This window comes from Cebus imitator, unplaced genomic scaffold, assembly GCF_001604975.1.
Source record: "Cebus imitator isolate Cc_AM_T3 unplaced genomic scaffold, Cebus_imitator-1.0 Scaffold192, whole genome shotgun sequence".
NCBI lineage: Eukaryota > Metazoa > Chordata > Mammalia > Primates > Cebidae > Cebus > Cebus imitator.
The window spans coordinates 2390913-2406964 of record NW_016107507.1 but is presented as its reverse complement, the minus strand read 5'-3'; positions in this window follow the sequence as shown (position 1 = coordinate 2406964).

The following is a 16052-nucleotide window of genomic DNA, read 5'->3' as shown; positions in this document are numbered from 1 at the left end:
AGACAAAGCCTCAGGCTGGATTTTGAAACCAAGGAATAAAGACAAAGGCTGGCAGAGGCATGGGCACAGAAAGGGAAGCCACAGCCCAGAGGGTCCATTGAGCCACAGAGCATGATTCTCAGACCTTGAAACCTACTGTAATTCATCCTCTGTATTCTTTCCAATTTCCTTTCTGGTATGGGAATGTCTGTCCTGTGCCTCTCCCACCATTATATTTTGGAAGCAGAAAACTTATTCTAAATTTCGCAGGTCCACAGATGGAGGGGAAGTTTTCCTCAGGGTATATGATGCTCAGTGTCTCAGTCATAACTGATTTAGATAATTTAGATAATGAGATTGGGGACATTTGAGTTCGTATTTAAATAAGATTTTAGACTTAGAGTCGAGCTGCAGTTATTGGGATAGAATAGTTTGCATGTGGGAGGAATATAATCTGGGGAGAAAGGACATAAAGTATTAATTCACTATAGTGAATTGAATGATGGCTCACGAAAAGATATATCCACATCCTAATCCCTGGAATCTGTGAATGTTACTTTATTTGGAAAAATGGATCTTTGCAAATATAATTCAGTTAAGGACATCAAGATGAGTTGCTTGTTCTTGATTATCTGGGTGGGCACTGAATCCAGTAACCATCCTTATCAGGGGGAAGCACAGGGAGATTTAAGGAAGACAGAAAAAATCACCTTTGCCACAGAGGAGATATTGGAGAGATGCAACCACAAGTCAAGGAATGCTGACAGCCCCCAGAAACCGGAAGCGACAAACACTGGATTCTTTTCTAGAGCCTCCAGAGGGAACACGGTCATGCTGACATGTGGATTCTAAACTTTTACCCTTAAGGCCTGTGAGAAAATTTTTTCCTGTTTTAGGCCTTCCAGTTTATAGTAGTTTATTATGGTAGCCTTGGCTATAGAATTGAGAAATGGGTAGAGGATGGAAGAATATTGAAACTAATACGAAGAATACAGAGAAAAAGCCTATGCCCTGAAGAAATTATTGATAGAAGTATAGGTGGTAAAACAGCTACTGATGGGGCTCAGGAAGAAATGAGGACCACATTATTGGAAACTGGAGTAAACGTGATCCCTATCATGTAGTGGTTGAAAACTGAATGAAGCATGTTCAACAGTAGTGTGGAAAGCAAAACTTCTAAGTGATAATTTTGAATATTTAATTTATTTGATTTTCATGCAAAGTGTTGAAAATAGAGCTAGTTTCTTTTGGATGCTTACAGTAAAACATGAAAGGAAGAAGATAAATTCAGGGAAAAAACTCAAAAAACAAAAAGCCAACACAATGGCTTGAAAACATTTTCAGCCTATTCAGTTTGCAAAATATGCTAATATGAGATGTAATACTAGAAAAAAATGCTTTGAAAATAAAGTCAAGGGTGTGGCTGGACAGTATTTTACTGTAGAGATTAGGTATATGACTGATGGATCTACATGAGCATCTTAACAGAAGGCAGGAATAGAGATGAAGTTATCCAGCAAAAGCTAAGGGGAGGACCCTCGTGTATAATGACATGTATCCCCCTTGACCTACATAAGAGACCCACAAGAGGCTGAGAACGTTGTATTAGCAGAAACAATTACCAAACTACCTAAAGTCACAGATCTAAGAAACCAGATTCCAATTCATTAATAAGTAGAGAATTCCCAAGATGATAATAAAAGGAGATCCCAATACAGCAATTGTGCAGCAGTCATAGCTAGCCATCAGTACATATAGGAGAAAATCAGAAAGTTTCAGGGAAGTTGTCACTAGGAAGATGAAATTGACAAGCTGTTATATACGTTTAAAAGCTAAGAGCGATCTGAGGAATGATCAATTAATAATTGTATAGAAAATAAAATACAATTAGCAGTTCCACAAAAATCAAAATGTTGTTCAGGAAAGCAAAATTAATATTAATATGGCTCAAAGGAAATAGTTTTTATATGTCAAAATGATTTAAAACTAAAAATTGCTCACTCCAAAATTATATTAGAATTATGTTGTGAAAATGGAAATAGGAGAAATGTGAGTGCATGTTTCTGTGTGTGACTCATACTTGGGTTAGAAGGTGAACGTGAGATAAAACTTTATGTCCTATAGTTTGAGACTAAAAGGTAATCGATGAAAAACAAAAAGCAAAGATAAAACTGAAAAAGGAATCAACAGCACCAGCATCATTATTGTAGGAATGTTATCTGAGAGAAAGAGCTAAACAGTGCAAGACAGCTAATAAGTTTGAAAGTGGTTGCCTCTTTAGAATAGATATTGAAACTGAAAATGGGAAATTACTTTTGTGTTTTTTGTTGATTTTTTGTGTTATGTTTTGTGTAGACTTTGTTTTGTTTTTACAAACTTTGTGGAATGACCCTTTCAACTATATACATGCATATCTTGCATAAAACATTGTTTAAATATAAAGATGACCCTGGATACTCTACTATGAAAAATGAATTAGGAAGAAATAAGAGGCTATTACAGAAATGCAAACAAGAAGTGATGGTAGCACAGAGTAGTATTCTACTAATGATAGTGGCGAGAAGAGGAAATCTAGTTGAAATAAGAGAAGTAAGGAATAATAAAATGCCAGCAGTGACTCCTATATTTCTGTATGAAGAATTATATGAAAAAGTACCTCTACTGAGGTAAGAACTAGGGGAACTTTTGACAACTAGAGGATATGAGGTAAATGTTTTTTCTTTTGGAAATGTTGGTCTTCAGTAGTTCCTGTTAAACTTAGGAGGGGAGATTTCACATACACATTTGTGTGTGTGTGTATCTATGTACGTGAGTCATATATGTGTGTATGTGTGTGAGACACAAGAGAATTCTGGAGTACAAATATACCTTGGGATTTTTTAGCAGTTAAATATTATTTTAAGATCTGCAAATGGTTAGGATCACTTTTAAATAGTAGAGACAAATAAAAGATGAAAATCCAAGACCATATTGTAAGAAGTGTAATATATGAAGAAAGAAAATGAGACATAAATAAAGGCTAACCAGAAAAGGCCAGAAAAGTGAGAAGAATGTATCACCATAGAATCCAAGAAAAGATGTTAGAAAATAATGGAGATACCAATAATGTCAAATGCTTATTAAATGTCAAGTAAATTTAATAATGAATAGTGTGTACTATATTAAGCCACATGGATATTATCAGTTATTTAGCAAGGACTGTCTTTGTGAAATGGTAGGGAAACAAATCAGATTACAGTGGGCTAAAAAGTGAATAGGAAAGAAAGAATGAAACTCCTACAACTACGGGAAACTATTTCAAGGGCTTTGACTGTAAAGGGTGCATATGTCAACAAGACAACATTTGGAAGGTTTTTGTGGTTTGGGGATAATTTGCCATATGCAGAAGATTGAAACTGAACCCCTTCCTTACATCTTATGCAGAAACTAACTCAAGATGGTTGAGAGACTTGAATGTAAAACCCAAAACTATAAACACCCTGGAAGACAACCTAGGCAATGCCATTCAGGACATAGGCACAGGCAAAGGTTTCATGATGAAGATACCAAAAGCGATTGCAACAAAAGCAAAAAATTGACAAATGGGATCTAATTAAACCAAAGAGCTTCTGCACAGCAAAAGAAACTGTCAACAGAATAAACAGACGACCTAGAGAATGGGAGAAAATTTCTGCAAACTATGCACCTGACAAAGATCTAATATCCAGCGTCTATAAGGAACTTAAACAAATTTAAACAAATTTAAACAAACTTAAACTTTAAACAAATTTAAAGAAAAAACAAACAACCCCATTAAAAAGAGGACAAAGAACATGAACAGACCCTTTTCTAAAGAAGCCATGCATGTGACCAATGAGCCTATGGGGGGAAAAAAAACAGTATCATTGATCATTAAAGGAATGCAAATTAAAACCACAATGAGATACTATCTCACACCAGTAAGAATGGCTATTACTAAAAAGTCAAAAAGTAACAGATGCGGGCAAGGTTGTGGAGAAAAGGAACTCTTATACACCGTTGGTACAAGTATAAATTAGTTTAACCATTGTGGAAGACAGTGTGGTAATTCCTCAAAGACCTAAGACAGAAATACTATTCAACTCAGCAATCCCATGACTTGCTATATACCCAAATTAATATAAATTGTTCTATTATGAGGACACATGCATGCACGCATTATATTCATTGCAACAATTTGTTAATCTCAACTTCACCTCTACATTAAAGCTGACTTTCCTCTGGCAGAACTTCTGCTGCCTGTATTTTGTCTTACTCTAACTCAATTATGTTTATCTTGATAAATAGGAAGATTTACTAAGAATTACAATGGCCATTATGGGGAACTTCTGACATATCAAGAATAATACATTTATGAGGAAATCTGAATAAAAAAAGAACTGAGACAAATACCAGGTAATCTATGATTGACTTTCTTCTATGAAGTCCTAAAATCAAAATATTGACTGCAAGACAGAAACCCTCACAGACTTTGTAGAAAAGTCAAAGGAAAAAAAAAAAAAATCAAACTCCTTTCAAATCTCTGAATCCTCTCCTTCTTGTACCTCTTTTTCTCTCAGACTTGTATTTATTCATAAATTATACCACTTCTATTCCTTCTGATCTTTCTCTTAACCTCATAAATAAGTAATATTTTCCTCATGGTATTTCTCAGGAAATAAACAATCGCATTTTAAAAATCCCATCGCTGAAGTAAAATGCAGGTCTATAAAAGTTGTACTTAAACCTTGCTCTAGAGTTCTCAAGAACTATAAGAATTTCCTTAAGAACTATAAGAATTACCTCAAAAAATAGGTAAAATTTGCTGTACAATTCAATTTTTTTTAGATGATGAATGTCTTGATTTCATTATCTACTGCTAGATTTTCATCAACCAGTTTTCTTAATTATAAGTTAAAAGCAGAATAGAAAAGGAGAAAATCTAAATAACCCAATATACATATTTCAAAAATTTAGCCTTGAAAAGCCAAGAACATGTAGGAAATACATTATATAATAAGACCATTAGAAACCCCTTTTTTTCCCCAGAGTGGATTTGGTGGGGAGTGATGACACCAAAATGGCCAAACAGTAGCTCCTCTACTCACATTCCCTTCCAGCAGTAATAATTTGTTAGTTATCCAGACAAGAATCCTTTTTTGTAGAGCAACGAAATCCAGGTAGAATGTTACAAAATCCTCATGAACCCTAAGACCAACAAGGAATATATTGAGAGATTAGGTCTGCACCCTGATGACAGGCTCGTTGATCATGGTCTTGATTAGGGACCCAGAAACAGCCCTATTCCTCTGTGCATTCAGCTACAGCTCCTATTGGCCTTTGTCCTGCCGCCAGTGTGATACTCCAAGAGACCCAGATGAAGCCATACCTATCCATGCCTCATGTAACAGGGCCCACCAAACGTGGCTCTGACAGTTGGTCCTAAGTTGTCCGATGACTCAGCTTCATCCTCCCTCAGCCATGGTCAGGGACAGCCATAACCACCCAGAAATACACCCCATGACCCAGGGAACCTCCAGGAGCCACAACTACCCCATGAATCTGGAAACAGGTCCACCATGTAGATCTAACTGCAGACCTTGAAGTGGATGCTTGTTTCAGTACCAGCTCTACTGACCAAGCTTTTGGATGCAGTCTTGCCTATTCAAAGATTAAGCAAGACCTATAACCAGCTGAGCTCCTGGTCATATGCCTGTCGACTAAAGATCTAGTAGCAGCCATGTGGCCTGCCTCCAATCCTACTCAACTTGGATCCTAAAGACATTGTCATTAGCACAGAAAATACACAGGAGAAGGTTTTTGCCTGCTGAAATCCATCTGTAAGGACTAGAAGGTGTTTTACTCCTTAATACACTGACACAATCGCAATGCCACATAAATCATAGAGAATCAAACAAACATGACATCATCATAGGAAACAAACGGTCAATAAACTACCCCAAACAAACAGATATCTGTAAATGACCTAACAAATACTTTAGATTATCTTAAGTTCAACGAGATACAAGAGAACACAGATATACAACTAAACAAAATCAGGAAAACAATGCATGAAGACAAAAATTTAATGAAAAAGTAGAAACCATATAAAAGAACCAAACAGATTCTAGAGCTGAAAGCTATAACTAAAAATAAACAAAAAGGCAATCTACAAAATAGGGGAAAGTATTTTCAAACTATCTGATAAGGAGTTGATACCCAAATTAGGTAATAATCTCCTGCAAGTCAATAGCAAAAATAACTAACTAATCCTATTAAATAATGGGCAAAGATCCTGAACAGGCATTTTTCCTAAGAAGACATACAAACAGCTGCTACCAGGTATCTGAAAGTGTTCAACAGTACTAATCATCAGAAAAATGCAAATCAAGACCACAATGAAATGTCACCTCATACCTTTTAGGAAGGTTCTTTTCAAAAGGAAAAGAGACAGTAAGTACTGGTGAAGACGCAGAGAACAGGGAACTCTTATACCCTGTTTATGGGAATGTAAATTGCTAAAGCCATCATACAAAATGATATGGAGGCTCCTCAGAAAAAATAAAAATAAAACTATCTTATGAAACAGCAATTCCACTTCTGGATATATAAACAAAGGAAATGAAATCAGTTTCAAAAACATATTTGCAACCTCATGTTTATTGCAACATTCTTCACAATAGTCAAAATATGAAAACGACCTAAGTGTGCATCAGTGAATTATTTTATAAAGAAAATGTTATCTATACATACAATGGAATAGTATTTAGCCATAAAACGAAAGGAAATTCTGTCATTTATGGCAATATTAATAACACTAGAGAATGTTATGCTAAGTTAAATATGCCAGATACAGAGAAAAAAATACTGCTTGTTCTTAATTGTATATGTAATATTTAAAAAGTCCAGTTCATAAAAGCACATACTAGGATGGTGGTTTCCAAGGAGAAGGTTTGGAGGGGGGCAAGGTTTGGGTAGATATTGGTAAACTTTCAATTATAAGATGAATAAGTTCTGGGATCTAAGGTGAAACATAGTGACTATCATTACTTATACTATATTTGATATTTGAAATTTGGTAAGAGTAGATCTTAAGTGTTTACACCATAAAAGAAAAACATAGCAATGGTAACTATGTGACGTGACAGATGTATTAGCTACTTTGGTTGTGGTAATCATTCCACTCTATATATACTCCAGCTCTCCAGATAAGACAAATACATGAACAATCAAACACAATCAGAAAGGGTTTTCTATTATCTAAGAACAGAAAGCTTATAAATAAGGACTCTTGCAGATTTTGGAAGCAAAAGATTATGGAAATACTCAGTGCCTTGCTTTGATTTTAAAAAGAAAATCTGCCCAAAGACAGTTGATCCAATGGAAACATAAGCATCAGCAATTTTGTCTCATTTTAAAGCTCCAGTGGAAATTATAATAGATAATAATTTTGCTGTCTGATTGATATGGGTACCACTATACTATCAGCTCCATTACTATATAGCAAACCCAATCCCTCAGAGTACTCAAACTACTTAAACTGGGGACTTCTAAGAATTCTAAATTCTTGTCTATGACTAACATGTAACTATGAACGCTGGTAGCAGTCTTCTGCAAGAGTTACATAATTTGTGGGACACGGTGCAAAATGACAATATGGGGCCCCTGTTCAATAATTACCAGTAATTTTTAGATGATTACAGCAGGACATTAAACAAAGCATGAACATCCCTGTAACGATGGGGTCCTCTGGCACTGCAAAGATCACATGCCCATGATGTCAGCACTATTCCTCTATGTCATGACTCCTGCAAATTCAATAGACATAGAATCATGTTCTTTGCAGGAACATGGATGAAGCTGGAAACCATCATTCTCAGCAAACAGAAGAACAGAGAAACAAACACCACATGTTCTCACTCATAAGTGGCAGCTGAACAGTAAGAACACATAGACACAGGGAGGGGAACACCACACACTGGGGCCTGTCAAGGGGGGGTGGGCGGGGCAGGGTGGGAGGGCAGGGGGAAGGATAGCATTAGGAGAAATACCTAATGTAGATGACAGGTTGATGGATGCAGCAAACCACCATAGCACGTGTATACATATGTAAGAAGCCTGCATGTTCTGCACATGTACCCCAGAACTTAAAGTATTACAAGAAAATGAAAAACAGTATTAAGATTCTGACAGACTGACAAAGGGAGATAATTCAGTGTTAAGACTGTCACTTTTCATTCATTGAAAATACTAATAGAGGATAACTGGATTGCTCATAACAGAAACAAAGAATACATGTTTGAGGTGATGTATGCCCCTTCAAAAAAGAAAATAGTATTCCCAGATAAAGTGTTCTTCAGTCCCAGAAAATTCTACCCACCATCAAATGATAACTGATATGTACATTTATATACGTATACTATATAGAAGTCAAGAAACACTTAAAAACTTGTTTCCAGAAGCATGTAGGTAAAGAATCTATACATATAAGCAAAATAATTAGAGTATACCTTTGTGTGCCAAGATGAGTCTTCAAAATTTTTGCCTGAAGTGTTTCAATACCCTGTTTAGCTGAAGTCAAGGAAGTTTTTGGACCAATTTTATCTGTGGACAGAGGACTCGCTCATTTAGCCAGCCCCAGCAATGTACGTTTTAAAAAGTGCAGTGGTCGATGATTTAGATTTTCAAATTCAATGAGAAAGTCACAGAAACTAACTCCTTATAATTCCTCGCTTCCCAGTAGTACCTTACTCATATTCTCCTCAGTTCCATCTATCACCCAATTCTTTATAGTAATATGGTTATGCTCAGATATATTAACTTTGTCACCAAATTGATAAAACATAGTCAATGTTTATTTGCCTCTTCCTGGGAACATCAACAATTCTCCTAGAAAGTTGTATATCAAAGGATTTACTGAAGATATATTTTACTTCTCCCAAATACTGAAACAATATCTTCACAGTGTACAGAGCTCTGGTGGACTCACCCTGATCTAATAAGCAGATAACACCCTATTACATTCTCTTAATTTGACAAATCCTAAAATTGACTATCTAAACTCATTGAGCTGTTTAAAAGGGACATCAAGCTTCTAAGAAAAAAAAATTCAACACTGTAAAATAATTCATTATTCTAGGCTATGACCCACCAGGTAAAGAAAAGTCATTGTCCAAGAGCAGATTACAAATTATTCCAAATTACTCATGACCAATAGCTAAAGGACAGAGGCATTCTTGCATCAAAAAGATATTCCAGATAATAGGCACCAACATTTTTCTAAAACAAAGAAATGCTCTTTGAAGTTTACTAAATCAAACATCTTAGAACCACTCCCATAGGTTATAGAAACAGAAAAAGCTTTAAAAAATCTCAAAATATTCCTTCGACACCCACCTCATTATAAGCCTTTCTTCATGTATGTACATCAATGGTTAGGTCATGCTCTAGCTAAGTGTGAAAATTTATATTCTCTCCTCATATTAAACAGAGCTATACTCTCAATTAGCAAGTTCAATATCCTTATCTGATGGAGAATCTGATTATGCTTCTGTAGTTTGATAATTGCCCATTTTCATAGCATATTATTTAGATGTTCCCATACCAAACCTTGATGTAACATTGTGTGTTAATGTGTCTTATCTCACAAATGAAAATGTAAAATACCAGGCTGGTTATGAATAACTACTCCATATTCACACGTAGAATCCAGTTTCTTACCAAAAGAAACCAGCTCGAGTGGCTAAACTTACAGCCCTCTACAGGATATGTCAGTTTGATTAATGTAAAAGGCAAAAATATAATCACGGATAGCTGATAGATGTTTATAGCTTTAAATTTCTAAGGAAACACAGATGATTCTTAACCTCCTCAGGTACTCCCTCAAAAATTGGACAACAAATACATTCATCGCTTGATGTTCCAATGCTACCTGATAAAATCGTGATTATAAAATTTGTGATTAGAGACCATCATAAAAAAAATCATAAATGTATGTACAGGAAATGCTTACAGAAGTCACTATGCTAAGCCAGCTTTGCTGACTAATGTTCTGTGCAAAGACTTCTTATGTAACAAAAAGAAAAATCCATGAAGTTAAAAGTTTCCATTTACAGATGCATAAAATTTGATCACCAATCCTGAAGTGAAATACTAGGAATGTATTGTATAATTAGTCATAACAGAGCAAGGATGGCTGAATGGTGACACAAACTCAAATGAGTAACAGCAAAATTATTTTTTCCTGAGATAACTCACAATAAAAAGAATGAATTGTCCACATTATTAATCAATGATTGATAAACTCTTTTCAGTATCAGAAGATATATCCAGTTATGTCTTACCTATAGTCAACATAATCCTGGAAAAACTGTAGTGGTTGCACGTTGAAAAGAACTATGTCCTAATGTACCTTAAGTACAGATATCCAAATATATTTTATACAGTTGCCTTCTCCTGTGGATTATGAGTATGTAATAATGATGGTATATATTTTTTAGATATATAATCTCCAAGTCCAAAATGCTACCACCACTATCACCTCATTTCACATAACCTCTAATTGTCTCCTACCTCTACAGGAAGAGCAAGGCTAGAATTTTCCAAGACATACAGCATACTCACTTCAGTGGGAACCACACCAGCTCTAAGGCCCAGGTGTGACTCAATTAGTGTCATAAGATCCAAACTTCCCTGGCATCCAAGAGGACATGTGTAATAGAATACAAAAGTGTGAGAGAGAATTCCATGGAACAAATTGTGACCAGCAAGAGGCAGAAAACAGCTATCAAATAAATTGCTTTCCCTTTCCTCCCTTGATGGAGTTTTCAAGACTTTTTAATTTAAAGGTAGCATTTCTAAACGCAGCGAATATATTTGGTCTCTCCAGATGTATCACTTATAACCCAGCCACTAGCTATTACATAGAAGCTGTGACCAGTTCAGAAATGCATCATCTTTGATTTTTCCTCTATTCCTGTTTTGCTTTCTTTCTTTTCATTTTTGATTCCATGAATAGAACATTTATTTTAGCTTCTGTTTTCTAGGAAATCTAGTCCATGACAATTAATGCCAGAAGGACTCTACAAAGTGAGCCATCAACTACATTCACTGTCCCCCTGTCTGGAAGCAATAGGAACCATATTGCTGATGACAAGAAACGTAGTAACAATCTTTGAAATTTAGTGGAATCACAATTACTAAAGCTTTCATCTATGATTAATTAGAGGTGTGTGCAGGTAAAATGTAAAGAATGAAAATATCAAGTGGTAGTGCTCTGATCGGTATAATATAATAATAGTTATAATGTATTTGATGTCTGGTGGTTGCATTAAACAGCATGGGAAGTCTTGCAGAAAGAAAATGATGGGCTTCAGGAAACATTTGCTAACATACATCAGACTGAAACCAGAGAGTTTCAATGGAAGCTGTAATGAAGACTGTCCTCTTGGAGCCCCAAGACACACTGTACTAAAAATTTATGTGGTTATAAGGGGTGTAGTACTACAGAGGAAAATGATGTTTAATAATTGAGGTCGCTGATCATCAACTAAGTGCTCAGGGAAGAAAAGGGTGGGGCCTAAGTCCTATGGGACGGGAAAACTGAGTATTTTAACCTCCTTTTTAACCATCTTGGCTGAAAGCAGCAACCTTATAAGCCTTGTTGTGAAGAATCTGTTTTTCTAATCTTGTTTGTTTTCTTCAATTTCCACCACATTATTTCTACCAGGATGATAACTGTAACAGGCCTGAGCATAGCCTGAATAGAGAAGTTTAATCTCTGCTCAAAGAATAAATCGCACCCTTACCAAAGGAATTATAAAAACTGGTAAATATGTACTAGCAGAAGCCAAGTCAATGTGTGTGGAGGTAAATTCAAATGCTGTGGTAACCCAAAGAAGCACAGTCAACATCTCACAAGCGGAGGGTCTGTTGATTTTGAGAGGTATGATGAATAGATAGATGAGGGCAGAGGAGGGAGAGACATTTCAAAGGGAATTGCGGCTTTTTTCCCAAGATAATTTAAAAAATACTGAAGACAATTCATGGAATTTATGTCACCCTAAAAATTTACCATCATTGACTTCAGTTCATAGTGGACACTCATGGCAAACAGGTAATCAATAGACCTATGCTGTGGTTATTAGTCCAGGATATAACTTGGTAACTGGAATAATACACTTCTAAGGTAAGAGAAAGGTTCATATGGGTTTCACAACCTGTAGTGTAAGGATCATTTTATAGGAAACGCAACGTGGATGACCTCACCCCACACCCTTGGTCAAGACAGTAAATTAAAACCCTGTCCTTCGGAGGAAGAGTAATGTATGTAAGTCACAATCAGTCACCATAAAGGACTTGAGTATTGAAGATATGGTAAACTCCACCATATCCCTATTGAATTCATCTGTTGCCTCTGAAAAAAATAAGGAATAATTTTGGGCCACAAAGGTTGACTATAGTTAACTTAATCAGCTGGTAGCCCATATTAAAAAGGTCACATCATATGTGATATTTTTACAGGAGCATATCAACATAGACTCTGGCACATTGTATATGGTTATATTTTAGAAAGCTTTTTTCAATATTCAGTAGCAGAGAAGATAAAAATCTGTGTCTTTTTTTAAAACTATTCTAACTTTGATAATCTGTGTCCTCATATACTCATGAGGAACTGTGGCCACCTTGACATTCCAGAGAAAAATTACCCTGTTCTACAACATTAATAATTTTACATTAATGGCATCATGCAAGACTTGACAAATACTCCAGATGCTCTAGTTAGACACATGTATGACAGATGTTGTGGTATAAAACCCAAAGAGTTAGGGAACTGGTACAATGTTTGAGTTTTTATAATATATTCCACTTTGCAGCAGGAATCAATTTGTCTTTTCTAGAATCATTCTTTACTGTAAATATTGGTTTACTTTCCATGTTTGCAAAGATGCTGATAGTACCAGTCAGTATCCAAGAGCTTACAGGCTAGTCATTCACGGATACAGTATCCCACATAATATTTTCTAGGACTAGAATGCACATTTTATGGCAAACAAGATGCAATATATGGCACAGGATTTATCATTCTGGCAATGGACTTCATTGTCCAGAAATAGGCAGCCGATAATATAGTTGAATGACCTGTTGAAGGTTCATCTAAAGTATAAGCTCAGGGACAATACTTTGAGGGTTAAGATACTGTCTACTGAGATGCAGTATATGCACTTTATCAATGGCCAGTATTTAGGGTTGTGTCCCAACAGCCAGAATCCATGGGTCCACGAGGTAAAAGGTGGAAATAAGATTGATTCCTCTTATTATCCCTGCCAGTGGTCTCCTTCATGTTTTCTTTGTATTCTTAAAACTTTTACCCTCTCAACCTGGAAGCCTAATTCCCAGTGGTAAACACTTATGTTAGTAAACACCGAAAAGCTTCTACTGAACTGGAAGCTGCAGCATACACATGACCATCTGTGCACTTCATGCCAGCCTACCAGTGGGCAAAGAAAAACATTGATATAATGATAAAATAATCATGAGGATCTAGGTTTTCCATTAAACCACAGGAGAAGGGAGAAGTATTTCTTAAACCCAGGTGATCTCTGGGTTGCTTCCAATGTATCCATACCAAGTAATCATAGTGAAAGGCCAAGTAGAGAAAATATGGTTCCAAATCAGGGAGACTATAAACTTAGGTACTTTGGGGAAGAAAATCTGACCTATGCTACCAAAAGAATAACTCAAGCCAGCCAAATTGGTGGTGAGAAAAATCTAGATAGGAGGCTTGAGAGATTGTGAATATCAATTATAAATTTCTACTACAGCACCACAAATGACCTCCCCAACTCTGCCTTAAAACCACATGTTCTCACTTATAAGTGAGCTAAATGATGAGAACACATGGACACAAAGAGGAGAGCAACAGACACTGGTTCCTACTCAAGGGTGGGATGAGGGAGAGAATCAGAAAAACTAACTATTGGGCACTAGGAACAGTGCCCAATTTGCATTACACTAGTCAAGAAAATCATGAATCAGATTCATCGGGAGGGTGATTGGATTCCTCCTCTCAAGGGAAGGAGGAGCAAAGGCTTTAATCTCAAAGCTCAAATCTGGTACAGCAACAGAAACCACAGTTTGATTTGTTCATTTTTTCTAAGCATTTTTTAGGTGATTACAATAAACCATCTTTGAAAGTAAAGGCATCCGATTTTCCTATTAGAGGGTGCAACTGGTCAGAATAGATTGCAATGAAGCTATATTGGATCTGGTTTGTACCTGGGTGACAAAATAATCTGTACAACAAACTCCCATGACACAGGTTTACCTGTTTAACAAACCTGCACCTGTACCTTTGAACCTAAAATAGAAGTTTAAAAAAATAGAATTTATGTTATTACATCTCATCATTTTGTGTGCCAGGAATTAGGGAAGGGCTTGCCTGGGCACACTGTGTCTCCCCCTCACAGCATTATCTAGGGAAGCTTGATACAGGATAGCTCACTCACAGCGCTTGCAAGTTACTGCTGGCTGTTGGCTGGGAGAAAGTTGGTGCTGATTGTCAGCTGGGGGCTCAGAAGGGCCTTTCACCATGCCCTTTAGTTCTATTGGGCATCTAAATCTTCCTTATTAAATACAGCTGTGTTACAAGAGGGAGCATTCTAAGATTAGGATGGAAGCTGCAAGTCTTTATTGGACCTAGAACCAAGTCAGTTCTTTCAAATTACACTAATCAAGAAAATCACCAGACCAGCCCAGATATCACAGGAAGGTAATTGGGTTCCATCTTTCAACGGAAGGAAGAGCAAAGGACCTATGGCTATCTGTAATCTCAGAGCTCAAAATCTGGTACAGGAACCGAAACTGCAGTTTGATTTGTTAATTTTTTTCTAAGCCTTTTTTAGGTAATTACAATAAACCATCTTTGAAAGTAACAGCATCTTATTTTCATACAGTATTAGAGACTGCAACAGATCAGAATAGATTACGATGAAGCTATACTGGATCCGGTTGATGGGTCTTCCCAGTTATTTTTAGTCTTACCTATTTTTATGGGCCTTGCCCAATGGCTTTGTTTCCTAACCTGAGTAGAAGATCAAATCATATTTTAACTAACAATGCTATGACCACAGTAATCTTTGCTCCATCTTCTCACGTTTATAACTGTCTCAGTTGTTCATAAAGCTGGGAAATGGACTTGAGCTCATCTGAGTTGTTACATTTCATAGCAGAACCTATAGAAGCTGTAACTTCTAACTTAATTGGATCCCAAAAATGTTCCAGCTTGTGATGGGTTGAATTTTTTATAATTTATTAACATATGATCTACTTGCTATAAAATTCACCCTTTTGATGTGTACAATTCACTGGTTTTTCACATATTCAGATGTGTACAACCATCACCACTATCTAATTTTAGACCACTGTCATCACTATGGGTTGAATTTTGATCTATGAGAGAAGATGGGAAGCAGACTGGACAAAAATCATTCGCCTTCCACCCTGTGATGGACTCCTTTGAGATGCAGTTGTTCCATATGGCCTCTCTAGAGATGTCCTGCTTGGCCAAACATCCAGCTGTGATTTCTTGTAAAACAGGTGACAACTCAGTAATGTAATATCTTACATTTTATTTCCATCCTGCCTGCCTCACTTGCACTTTCCCATGCTCTAAATTTCCTGGGAGAGAAATAACAAATAATTCTGGAGCATGTAAGCTTTGCCCCAGATTCTGTTTTCTAGGATCTGGGTAAGACACATGGCATTCAAGAATTTCCACATTCTCACTTGCTCTACATCTTACTCCATACATACAGCGACAATATCCTGTTCATTATGCCCCAGTTCTTTGAGATTATTTTTTTCCTAAGCAGTATACTCATTTCCCTATGCTATTCCTTCGGTCTACAATATACAATATATTTTCCTAATTATTCACCCATAAAAATTTGCTTTTTCTTTAAGGCCCAGAGAAAAACACTGATTGTATAGATGAATCATTCTTTCCCTTGGATTCTCCCTGTCTTCCATGTATACTTCTGGTGAAACATTTACTGTATACTGCCTTGAATCATAGT